Below are 12,325 nucleotides of genomic sequence, written 5' to 3'. Positions count from 1 at the left end.
CTCGCTCATGCCAAAGACTCAGCACGTTAGAGCTGTGCTTTCTTTCACTTCGAGTCCTTGGGGGTGAAAAAGCCTGAAGACTCTCACAGATTTCCCATGTGGTTACTCATACTATCACCTTCAAGCATCTTGTCAAACTTAGTGTACAAAAGAGATTTTATCTTAGCACTTTGATTTGGTGTTTTCAGTTCAGAGAATGAAGCTTGTCAAGCCAAGCATGTGGTTTACAGGTGAGATCTTGTCAGTCTCGCCTCCATCCAAGAGACACAGGAGCATTACATGTATTATTCTAATGGCAGAGGAGCAAGTGATTGGAAAGCAAAGGCATGTCTGGGTTAACATGTGGGAAGCAAGCACACTGAGTAAATGTGACTGCTCACGCCCATTCTGCAGTTGGTACAAGTGGTAGGTGTTGGCTGGTGAACTGCGATAATGGTGGGAATCCAGTTTTTGCTCTGTAGAAGCAGACGTGGCAGGAGGTGGCTGTTCCTTGAGCCAAGACAAAAATGGAGAGTGAACAGTTGGAGCACTCCAGCAGCAGAGTTTTGGCACCAAGATTCCCACAAATGCTGCCTCTTGCCAGGGTGACCTGCTGCGCGGTGCTCTCAGCCATCACCTGCACACGGGATGGCTGCAGAAGCTGATACCCTGGGGGATACAAAAGAAACAAAACTGAGTGGAAAACAAATACAAGGCGTGAATAGTATCTTCTGATCTGTTGCAAGCACAAGCTGCAAACACCAGAGAATATTTCTTTGCTCAGAATTACCTGGGCTGGCCTAGATTTCCTGTGAGTTAACAGCACCTCATTCCCAGACAAGGATATTTGCTTTTACAGGAGATAAAGGGCCTGCCTGAGTGGGAACCTGGTCTGCAGGTCTGATTGCTGCTTTTGGAAATGACATTCCACACCCCAAATTTGCCCCTGCATGCTGTAAGAAGCCTAAAAGTCTGAAGTCTCCTTTTGGGGCATTTTTTAAAAAATTAATCCAGGATTTTATGGCCATGTATTCAGTAACACCATGGAGGGAAAACACATCTACACCACACAATTCAGGGTCCATTTTAGGGGCCCCTAATCTATAAAAATTTAATCAAACACATAGTTCTGATTCTTACCTTTGGCTAACATCTTTGCAAAGTGTTATTTTCCTGTTCTGCCTGGGCAAAGTGGGCAGGATAACTTTGCCTTATTTTAAATGTATTCATCTGTTAAAAATTTGGTTCAAATACTACTGACATATATCTGAGAAAAAAAAGGAATGGTGAGCAGATAAAAAGAAAATCGTACACTGCAGGACAGAGAGGAGAAAAAAAGTCAGCCCAAGAGGGACAAAAACAGTAAAGAAAGAAATTCAGCTGGGAAATGAAATCGTACTATATACAAATTATATATGGAAAAAGAGAGAGAAGGAAATCTACTTCTGTAGGCTGGCCTTTTGTGAATATCACTTTTATGCCTAGCTTCTGTATAGGTGGCAGACTTGGCTTTTGCAGAAAACCTGCATTAGGAACAGAAAGTTTGAATCACCTATAGGGAAGAAGAGAAAGGCCATAGGGCTAAATCATAGGAGTCAAAGATTTGAAACACTGAGCTAAAGGTACAAAGCAAAAAATACAGTGACAAATTCATGAATTCTACATAGTTGCTCCATTCAACATAAGGTATTGTTCACTGCCTCTAGTCCTGGGAGATATTTTATTCACCTGGAAAATGCCTTCAGTCTGTGAAAAATAGTATTTCAGTTTTAAGATATAAGGATGTCATTAAATAGAGGGCATTTGACATTGCCATAGGGCTTCCCAATTGAAAAAATGCTCTATTAGAAAAGGGAATTTGGCATCATTGCATTGTTACTATCTAGTGAAGCTAAATAAAAAATTGCACCTTCTTTGCACCTCTTGTACTTTGGAGTCTCCAGGGAAATCAGACAGATCACAACTAAATTAAGACTCCAAATTGTCAATCAGAAGAAAAAGGAGTTTTCAACACTTTAAGCTGGACAAGTGGATCACTCCCCAGTTTTAGCCAAAGGAGTGAAATAGCAAAGATGAGTTGGCCTCTGACTCTTTTTCTGATTTCCCCTAGCTGCACTGAACAGATCTTTTGTAGCCTATTGAAAAGAATCGGTAAGATTTTAATACGCCCTCTTCCACCCTTATCTCCCTTTTCCCCAAACTCATAATCACTGGAATCTTGCGTGCAACTCAGTGATAAAGCAGGTTTGTTTGTAGTTTAAAAAAATGTGTCTGTTTCCTTAGAGCAATATTCTGCTCATTCTTAAGCTTTCTTCTCTCCACCCACCTGTCACAATTCAAAAATGTCATGTTAATGTTTTATAGGCAGACTCCTTCTGTATTCTTTTTAGAAACAGCAGCATCCTTGAATAATTTATACCAGTCTGTTTCTGCTCTACTTTTTTCCTGCACTTCAGTAAGCTTCCATGAAGGAGGGGGAGAAGGAATCAAGTAAGCAACTGCTAGAAAGTGTCTGCCTCTACATCCAGCATTTGTCTTCTATTATCCCCATCCCCCCACAGCATCAGGAAAGACAGCAGAGGAAATTCTTCTCTAACAAATGTTAAAAGTTGAATTCAAGTTTGAGGCTAGCAAGGGCTTTCCACAGCTACAAGGATCACAGCAGTAAAGTCAGTTGAGCAAATACCTGCATGTTGATAGTGTGTGTGGCATCATAACTGAAAGATGACTTTGTGAAATTTCAGGTAAGGAGGGAGTTTAAAAATGCAGGGGTCTCCACACAGGATTTTACATTGCTTCCCAAGCTGTACTATAACTTAAATTGTTTTTGCCTTTGCTGGAGAAAATTTAAAAACAAAGCAAAGCAAAATCAAACCACACACATACAAAACTTACAATCACACACCCACCATTTAAAAAAAAATGAACTTTAATAACTTTAATATAACCTGCAAAGACTGCAGGACTGCTGGAGTGTCCCTGTCTAACCTGCAACATCAAGCAATAGAAAAAGCAGAGGAGGCACCAGGGTGAGGTTCAGGTTGGAAAACCCCTGGTCTGAAGGAATGAACTTCTTGGTCGCAGTTTCTGCAAGTATGAAAACTAGAAATATATTATTATTTTGGTGCTTCCTATTCATTACAGTAGAAACCAAGGGGTTAATGTAAGCTGTGAGATGTGGGTTGGCTTCAGCCCTGCCCTGTGCCAAAGAGCCTGGAGACAGCAGTGACTGTTCCTATAACTACACAGCACATTGCTGCACTCACTACAGAGACTGTGTACTGAAGGCTTGCTGATGTCACGCACCACATAAACTTTGGAAAAGCCTTCTGTAATTTTTATACCAGCACTACTACCTCCTATGCCAACACAAGGAAAGGCAGTCAAACTGTCAAAGGAATTTGTGCCTTTGAAAAAAACTTGATGACTTTCTTTGAATTATTTTTTTCTAGACAAAACAAACAAAGGACACCTAAACCCTACTGGACTCACACAGTGTCACAAGGAGACCCAGCCTTTTAGCCTCATTATCTTGGAAACAGCCAAAGGAGGACTCCAGGTATTTAGCTGTCATGTTCTTAACTACAGTGCTGGTCTTTAGACAGAAACATTTTATCCCCATAAGCATTCTCCCTCTTTGCTTGTCTTTTAAACACACCTTCACCCACTTAAGGCAGACAAATTATTTTCAGTGGCTTTCACTGTAAATCAAAAGTAAGTCAGTGGTTTGTACAGACCATTCCTAACCTATTAACTGAACACAGTGGGAGCATCTGTAGTAACACAGGGTAAAAAACAGCATTCTGCTGAACACCTGCAGTGCACTGAGCTCCAAGTTTCCTGTGATGGGTAAGAAACAATGACATTTTGAGAGCTAGCTCAAAATGCCACTCAGGAGGCTATTAAACTTTCATCTTCCACTTTTGAAACGAAAAGACTGAACAGAGATGACCAGGTGATAAAGGCTTCACCTTATAAGTTTCTCAAAAGTACAGAGAATAAATATCCTCACTGCAGTTATTGAAACATACACTAACCTACCTGATATAACTTCACCAGTTAGTGCTGGGATTGCTAACAGTGAGGCCAAATCATCACAAAATTGCAGAGACTAACTTGGTGGTATTTCTTCCAGCTTTCCCTGTGAAGCTGGTAATAGATTCTAATTTTCTAAAACTATTTGGTAATAGTACCAGATGACCTTGGGATGTAAAACTTCCTATATTTTATCCATAGAGAATGAAGTTACACCTTTATGCAGCATGGAAATACCATAGAGAAAACTGTTATTTCTTAATTTCCAAAAGACTCTTTGAAGTTCCAGAAGGTTTCTAAGCTGCTTTCATAGCCACAGAAATGTATTCATGGAGAGAGTATGCAACTGTAAATTTTAATTTTGCTAATAAAATTTAAAAGATAATAAACTAAGGGGTCAGATGTTTGAAGCCTTAAGAAACAGCACCATTATGATTTAGATATCAGTCATAAGTTAACTCCAAATCAATATTTGACACTTGCACTATATTTAAATTGTATTGCTCCAAAGTATATTAAGAATTCGCTGTTGAGAATAAAATTATTGCACAGATCAGGCTAAAGAAGGACCAATATAATAAACAACTTATAATTTTAAGTATTTTTTTCCTCAATGACATTCCAAAATCCATGCTAAATAAATCTTTTGTAATATCTCATTTTAACTCATAATTTAGTAATATGAAGAATTAAAGAAATAAAAGATTATTATTCTCTAATACTCTGGATGTTTTATCTCTGCCCTTAAGAATCATTTCACATGATAACTGATTGCTGGAGCCACATTTCTTATATCGAGGGTGATTAAGAAGAACACAATTATTTTAGAGTTTTGGGACCCATAAGAGGATGTGATACACATTATCAGACCTCCAGAAGCCACAAGTATATGAAACCTCTTATCACTGTATGAGGCAGGGATTAGCAAATCCCCTTCCTTTATTAGCAAGAAAATTGATTAGAGGAAATCATAGCTACATTGCATGGTCCTGAAATTGAGAGGATGAGTGTTTTCAGGAGACTGACATGCAGAGATACAGCTGTGTACCACTGCAGTGTCAGGATGTGGAGAGATGTTAGATCACCCTGAAGCTGTTTCATCTTACCAGTGACCCTACCCAGCAATCTGTGGTGTTACTGGGCTATACAGGGCTAAAGCTACAAGCTGGATGGGAAATGAGCTTGGCATGGGAGTGCTTCCAACTTGTATCTAATTTGGTCAGTTTGATGCTAAAAATTTTCACTTGCCAAGCTAAATTAAAATTAGCTAGGAATTCTAGACAATACTAATTGTTTTGGTTAAGACTAGCTTTTCCTGAGAGGCAAAAACCCCAACTTTAGAAACTTCCAAGTGTAAAGGATAAAATAAAATACCCATAAAAAACTGAAGATTTAAATTGGTAACTGATTCAAAACCCAATTCATTTATTATTCTGAACTCTCTGCTTCCTTATTCATCTCTTATTTATATTCTCTTGGGAAACTATGCTAACTTACCTAGTTCATTATCTACTTCTGCTGATACAGAAAGTCAATGGCAGAAGGATTGGGTCTTCTGCTAATGCAACCTGGGGTCTCTTAAAATCTCTCAGAGGTCATGGGAAAGCAGCTGACCAGGGTATAAGCACTTTGCAAAACAAAGCCTTTCCCTGCAGAATTTCCAAGACAAGAATACTGTCTTGGTTGTGCACAAGCTCCAACATGCACCACTGCTACTTCAGAAGTCAGATGTCTCATCCACATCAAAAGTCAGAATGATCCCCATCAGGAACAGCTGTTTTCACATGCCATAGCCAGACGACAGCAGCTACTGCAGGCAGACGGCTGAAGCTCATTGGGATATTCTTACACCCACCCACAGTGTGCAAACAAATACTTTAAGTTTGTCACCAAAGTTTGACTTACAGGATTGTAAGGCAGAAACTTCCTTAAAGGTAATTGACAGTGATGAAATTTCCTCTCAGTTTTGGTCTCCAGTGTGTGTGTTTGCCTTTTGAGGAAAACATCTTAGAAGTCAGACCCTCCTATAGTCACACTACAGGTAGAAAAAGAGCTTGCCAGCCTTCTCTCTGACCAACCATGTTTGCAGATTTATGTTTTACTAACACCTTAGATTAGAGTCACACCCTATACCACTGATTTTTCCTACACTAAAATTCTAGTCCATTTTCTGTTTCTAGTTGCACAGGAAAATGCCAGATTAATATTAAGATCCTGACATCAGGAATTTAGGGAACCATCACAATTTCTTGTCCCCCATCATCAATGAATTTCTCTTCCCATCACCCCTTTCCTAAACAAACAGGTCTGTGCTTCTCCTTCAGGGAAGGCTGTTGTGAAGTTTGTAAAGTGGCAGCTCTAATAACTAATTTCTTCCAAATTTCAGTACCTTATTAATCTGACCATAGCAATGTTATTAATTCATAGTTGTCCTAGGTTGCAATATTGATGTAGTTAAGTATTCTATTACCACCAGCTGTGGGCCATTAGCTGCTATCACCCACTCCGGATGACAGGCAATGGGCCATCCGTTAGCTATTATCACTTGCTAACGACCCACCCCGCATGACAGGCAATGGGCCATCAGAGACCCACCGTGTGACTCATGGACTTATCTCATCCCATTGTGAGATGCTCTGCCGAGGAGGGAAGAGCCAGGTGTTCCCACCTGGATATAACCTGGCCCTGGAACTGCCTGAGCTAGCCCTGTCTACTGGGTTCCCAGAGGACAAGAGCTACCACTGGATCTTCAGCTGTAGACTAGACCTTCACAGGATCACTGCTTGAACTGAACTACTTCAGTTGGATTGCTACCACCACCCTAACAGGGTGTCAGGTTGTATCTGACTTTGTCAGTGCTTTTCCTTGTATTATTTCACGGAGGGTTCCCAAAGATTTGTCTTGAGTCATTTCTCATTATCTCCAAAGGCAGTCTGTCAGCTGCAATGGGAGTCTATGATATTATCATAATCCAATGTACAGGCATGTGGCAGAAGGACAGTTAAATAAATCAGGGAAGACTTCTGGGTTTCTAATGTGACTCTCATCCTGTTACTGATCTGGTATCTGGTAGAGATGATAGTATGGATGAGAGCCAGCTTGCTAGGGAGACAGCAAATGCTGATGGTGGAATAGGAGACAGTTATCATCACAGTGTTGTGATAAGAGTGTGGCTTCAGGTGACATTGCTGACTTTGGAGGACTGGTGCCTATGTTTGGAAGATGAGCTAAAAGGATCAATGAAATGTACATTTTTCCAACTTTTGATTTTGGTGCAAATTAGTCCAGAGCTATGGAGTTCTAGGAGAACATGTAAGTTCAGTTTTCATTCTTCTGGCTTCTGAGGGCTGTGGAACTGAGATGCTGGTGATGACAAAGAGCAAACAGGTATTTCTTATAAGAAGCTGACTCAGAGAAAAAAAAAAAAAACCGTAAAATGCTTTGTGTTCTATTTTTGGTCATTTTAAACATTTGGCAGAGTAATAGAGCACTGTGGAATATGAGTGGGTTTTGCTCTTTGCAAATGTAAATAAATAGATTGTAGCATAAAAACATCCAAATAAATGTTTTTACATATAAAGAACAGAAAAAAAACAGCAAGAGAAAAAAATAGCAAGAGGAAAAAAATGTTGAAAACCATGAAAATCATCGTGACTAACAACAGAAACTTTAGAATGTGTAGTTATGTTTTTAATCAGAGAGATATAACTGTCCAGCTAGAGAGAGAAACAGGAAATAAGTGTTTTGATATTGTTGCACACATATTTGAATACTCTAGTATATTAAAACACAGGAGTCCAATCAGTAGGCTCAGATTGTTATATCAAACTAATTAAAGGAAAATAATGCAATGCAAAATGCTTTCTTTTAATAGTGTAAACAGCATAATCATCTTATTCACAGCATTGGTTACAAATTCAGCAGCAGCTTTCTGAAATGATCACCATTGTCTTTTCTAAAGGCATAAGCAATTGTGAAAGTACCAAAAACTGTTCCTAGCTCCTTTTTATTTTTAAGATAGCTTTAGGAATAATCTCTAAGGCTCAACTTATTTTTTTATTTTACTTTAGAAAAAGAACAGAAAAAACCCACTTTATCTCTCAGCGTAACTAAAGAATCTTTTCACTCAATGGCAACTCTAATCTTCCTGTAATTATATTGATAAGGAAATGGGGGAAGGGGAAAGAAATCAAGACATTGTGTATCTGTCTCTTCCATTTCTGCTTAATTTTGCAGAATTTATTTTGTTGAAAATAGTGGTGAGAACCAAGGTACAATTTCTATCACAGTTTTCAATTCTAGTGATATTGAGATCCAGAAATTGGCTAAAACTCATTTCTAGGCTACTGAATGCTTCAAACATATATTTTAATTTTCTCTATACCAAACTAAGGCCAGACTGAATTCTTCAGCCCAATATAGCTGTGAAGATTAAAATGCCAAAGTACTTTTCAGTGATTTTCCCAGCTCGCTCATACATGCCATTGATTTTTTTTTCTTTTGCTTTAGTCTTTCCTGAGAAGCCTGAGACTGAAAAAATAAATTACACGGACCTGCTAATAGTAAGTGTGGATAGAATTAAGTCTTTTTTCATAGAACCCAGCTCAGAATTTTGTTCAAGAATAGACAGAGTTCTTCTGTGCAAACCTGTTTTACAGCAGTGGCTGAGGCACATGCTGGCCCAGATGTTGCTGGAACAGAATGGGAGCTACACAGCTTTCCAGAAAGATATACCATGCATCTATATCTCTTTGAGCACAGTGGCACAGCTCCTACCTGCAGAATTTTTATCTTTTTATCTGCTCCGAGAACCATACACCACAAGTAGCTGACCAGTCACAATGACTGGGGGGCACTGAGTGGACATAAAGGAGTGAAACAAGCACGTAGGAGAGAGAATATAAGGAGAAATCACTTGAATAAGTCACGTGCTCCATTTCTATGTGCTGATAATTTGAGCCTGAACCACAACAAAAATAATACACTCAGCTAGTTCAGTTGTTTGCTGTAAGTTACAAATATACACAAAGAAAATTACTGCTCATAGTCAAGTAATTTGGAGAGCAAGCATGGGATACAATGGACAGAAAAAGAAAGCAGTACAAGAGACAGAGCATTCCCTGTTACCCTATTATATTTCATATCCCCGTGTATGTTCTTGAATGCAGATTAAGTGAGAAAAGTTCTCCAATAGGAGTAAAAAAATAAACACCAGGCACTCTCTTATACTTACTGTTCAATTGCATTGTTCCATAACTTTCTGAGGAATGGAGAGTTTAAGAAAAATAGAGGTTCTTTCTTTATGGTTGGACATTTTTAAGTTATCATTTGTAAAACCACATAAAATGATTTAGTTGTCAAAGAATAACTGAATTACATAAATAAAACATTACACAAAAGACATCTCCGTACAATTTACTGTGAAGTGACTTTCACAAGGACCAGTCTATTGTAGAAAATTCAGCTTATCTCTTCCTGATCCTTTTATTCTATCTAAACATAGAAATTTATGTCAGTTCAAAAAAATCTATTACTGTTCCTCATAACTGAATCCATTATTTTCCCTCCATGATCCATCAGGTAAAAACAAGTGCAATAGACAGTTGTAGCAGAGCCTTGAACATAAAAAGCCTCAAGAATAGAATGAGATCTGTTAAACCTATCTTGCTGTGCACTATAACTGGAAATGATAACCTTGAGGTTTAATTTAAAACAAGTCATAGCAAAGACTTCTGACTGTAATTGTTATCTGTCATATAAATAAAATTATTATAAAATGGAAATGGGCTTGAAAACGTATAGTTTTGCTTGTTGCAGTGCCTATAATCAAATTGAGCTCTGTGAAAGAGTATCACTCTATGCTGCCTTCTTCCTCCAGTCTTTCTTAATAATGGATCCATTTGACTGCAAAAATATGGAAAGAAAGAGCTGAAAATAAATGATTAATTTTCCATATTACTTTTTATTTCCAGAGCCTTACTGATTGCGTGGCATTTAGTGATTTTTGTCTCCTTTGTTCCTCTGCCAGCCCAAGGTAAATCAAAAACCCAAAATTAGACCTCTTATTAGAGTCACTGCACTTCACCTGTATGGCAGCAGTTTGCAGACAGGCAAAATGAGGGAGTACAAGCACTTGCATTTAAGTCAGAAAGAGGAACCAATGGATCTCAGATCAGCATCTGTGGTTTCCAAGCTTGGCCTCCATTGGATTGTTCATAGTGGCAAAGGGACTCTACCAGGCACCAGACTTAGTGTAACCCAGAGCAAGAGAAAAATGAAAACCTACTTTCCTGCCTTTCCTTGCTTTCCAGTTGGCTGTAAAAAGGAAGTCCACTGGTCTCAGGACACACATCAGTGAGGTGGAAATGGAACTCAGGCTTGGAAGACAAAAATTCACTGTATCTTTTCACCTACAGTATGTTATGGGGAAGCCAGACATGCACAGGCTTCCTCCAAGATGAACAAAAAATTAATTTACTCAATGTTGTTCCTCTAATGAGACACAAGAAAGTTAACCTACCTGCTGCTTTAAGACAGCACTGCTGGCCTCCCACCCTGGGCCAGCACACTGGAGAGGCAGCTGGCTGATCCAAACTCCATTAACCAGCTGCATCTGTGCAAGCATGCAGTGAGAAAGCAGAGATGGAGTGGCAGGATGCAACAGCAGGGAGAGGTGCCTGCCAGCAGCAGCCCAGTGTGCCAGGCTGCATCACCTGCAGGCCATCACATGCAGGTGCCTGCTCCTCACACAGCTCAGCAGGGTGCAGCTCACTTGCAGCTTCTGCTCCTTTCAGCCTAAGGTGGCTCCTAAGGCCACACTTGGTAGAGGGAGCTTGAAACAGCAAATTGCAGTTTTACAGCCTGTGGGTAATTACACACACTCCTCAGCAAAGGGGCTCATCTCTGCCAGATTCCTTCACTGCAGCAAACGCAGAGAACCCTGCCAAGGCTGCTTCAGAGGAGAAATGAAGTTTTGGGGTGCTTATTCATCATCTCAAGGACTCTCGCTCTCTCGCTCTCTCCTTTGACCATAGAAGGTAAGGAGACAAAGAATTCAATTCAGCTGGATAAATAGACTTTCTACTCCATAAAGGATGTTTTACAAACATGTTCATTGTACTGGTGGAGTTTCTTTAGAATTGCTGGTATACTCTGTGGAGCTCTACAGGATCCTGTTGACTTCCACCCGAGGGCAGAGGCCAGCAGAGAGCAGCTTGGACCAGTTGGACTAATTTGGAATTCTGAAAACTTTGCTATTTCCCTGCTGTTGATTCTTTTTTTTTTTCCTGGCAACTTGTCTCCTGTGAAATGCACACATCTGTTCTTTTTAAGATTATATCTTTTATCAGTAGTTTTGGTAAGTTTTTTTTTATTGGGCAAATTCAGCTTTTATTTGCAACATTCTTAATGTTATAAGTTTAAAAAGTCATGTTAGAAATACTGCTTGAACATGAAGATAACAAGTTTGACACAGAGATCTTTCCAAATAACAACATTCTTTTTCTTATGACATAAAACCACTCTGTGGGATAAACACAGCTCCTAGCTAGATGAGAGATGCATGGATTGATGGAGGTTCGATAATCATAAATAACATCTTGTTGAGGCCATGAGCCAGTAGCTAGCACAAGTCTCAAAACAAGCATGGACAGAGGACAGCAGGAGACTTTGCCTAGGAATCTCCCAGGTCCTTCCATGCCAATTCTTATCAGATGGATTTGGCAAAGCCATTTAACCTCTTCTTCTTTCAGAGTGGATGATTACTTTCCAAAATTGCATGGATGCTATGACAGCTAATTAATTATGGCCGTATTATGCTTTACAAATTTAATTAGTATAAAGAGGGTTAGTAGAGAGAAACACTGCACAGAAAATGAAGTTGAACATAGACACAATACTGGAAAGACACTGTAGTGAGATAGAAAGAGGAGGAAAACAATAAATAAGGAAAGGTTTTTGCATAATGAGTACATAAAAAGTATGTGTGAAAGAAACAGTGTGCTGCCTTCCAAAGGTAGAGGAGGGGAAAAGGAAATTAAAAATTAGAAGCAAGGCAAGCAAACAAGATGAATAGATTTGAAATATAAATAGAAGAAAATAATATGAAAAAAGAAGTAATAAAAGCCACCCAGACCTTAAGTAATGAATCTTTCCAATATTAGAGGACAACAGTAGCACACTTATACTGACCTCACACTATATTAACATAATACAGCTCTTAATTCCTGAATTATGTTGTTAAATAATTAACTCATGAATCATAAGTAAATAATTAAAACTTAAAATAATAATAATTAAAATAATTAAAACT

The sequence above is a fragment of the Lichenostomus cassidix genome, chromosome 3 (genome assembly GCF_008360975.1).
Source record: "Lichenostomus cassidix isolate B80296 chromosome 3, HeHo_3.0, whole genome shotgun sequence".
NCBI classification, from domain to species: domain Eukaryota; kingdom Metazoa; phylum Chordata; class Aves; order Passeriformes; family Meliphagidae; genus Lichenostomus; species Lichenostomus cassidix.
Note: the sequence above shows the minus strand (reverse complement) of the source record.